The sequence below is a fragment of the Alligator sinensis genome, unplaced genomic scaffold, assembly GCF_000455745.1.
Source record: "Alligator sinensis unplaced genomic scaffold, ASM45574v1 scaffold1311_1, whole genome shotgun sequence".
Classification (NCBI taxonomy): domain Eukaryota; kingdom Metazoa; phylum Chordata; order Crocodylia; family Alligatoridae; genus Alligator; species Alligator sinensis.
The window spans coordinates 99,054-100,449 of record NW_005843018.1 but is presented as its reverse complement, the minus strand read 5'-3'; positions in this window follow the sequence as shown (position 1 = coordinate 100,449).

The window sequence follows — 1,396 nt, the reverse complement described above, 5'->3', positions numbered from 1 at the left end:
TGCCCATCCGTGTCATGCCTCTGGAGGCTGGCTACGGCTGGGGCTGTCTACCCTGGGGGGTGCACAGGCAGGGTCCTGGGCCCTCCCGTGTGCCCTCCTGTGCCAACTCTGCACTAACTCACGCGCCGGCAGAGAAGCGCGCCTGTTTGCGCAGTCTGTTCACGCAGCTCCGGTCGCGTGGCTCCCTGGGGGGCTGGGCAAAGTAGGGGCCTGGGCGGGGCTTGACCCGGCCCCGCTGTTCTCCGCCGCCGCCTCCCCCACCCAGGGTTAGCCCCCTCTCTCCACGGGCCCCGCTTACCCCGGCTGTGCTGGGGGTCGGCGGGGGGCTCCGCGACTGCTGGAGGGTTTCTGGGGGGCTTTGGGGGAGCGGGGGCGCAGCGAGCTATCACCCGCACGTCTCTTGCCGCTTCCGAGCCTAACTGGGCTTTTTTCCCAGTCGGCGGGCCCTTTTAAACTGCGCGCATGCGCAGTGGGCCTGCCGTCGAGGAAGCTGCTCTTAGAGCTGAAGGTATTGTAAGATCTCCTGGTTGGAAAAGATCATTTTGGTGCAAATTAGGCTCAGATAAAAATTAGAGCCATCTATTTACCTAGAAGTCTGATAGCAAGCAGGAAGTTGAATTACGTTAGTAGTGAACTGGCATTTTTAAAATCTTAGAAAATGAAGTTGGAAGTGGCCTCAGGAGGTCATCTTGTTCAACCCCCTGCTCAAACCAGGACCATCCCCAATTAGATCATTCCAGTCGGGGATTTGTCTACCCAGATCTTAAAAACCTCCAAGGATGGAGAGTCCATAACCTATCTGGGTAACCTGTTCCATTGCTTTACTGCCTTACCCGTGACAGAGTTTTTCCTAATATCTAACCTAAACTTCCCTTGCCACTTGAGACCATTGCCCCTTGTTCTATCATCTGCCACCACTGAGAACAGTCTAGCTCCATCCTCTTTGGAAGCACCCTTCAGGCAGTTGAAGGCTGCTATTAATTCCCCCCTCAGTCTTCTCTTCTGCACCCTAAATAAGCCAAGTTCCCTCGGCCTCTCCTCATCACTGCAGTCATGTGCTTCAGCTCCCTAACCAATTTTTGTTGTCGTTTGCTGGACTCTTTCCAACTGACCTCATCCTGTCTGTAGCAGGGGACCCAAAACTGAACCCAGGACTCCAGATGTGGCCTCACCAGTGTCGAATAGAGGGGAAGAATCAGGGAAACACGTAGGGGGTGCACATGCACCCCCTGAGCGTGGCGGTGCACCCCCTGCAAAAAGGCACCGCCAGCACCACCAGCACTGCTCGCCACTCTGCCGCCAACACCACCAGCGGCATCTGCAAGTGGTCCAGGGTTCCTGCTGGCCATTGCTGATGCTGCCGGCTGCAGGTGGTTGCCGACCCTTGGTCAGCACT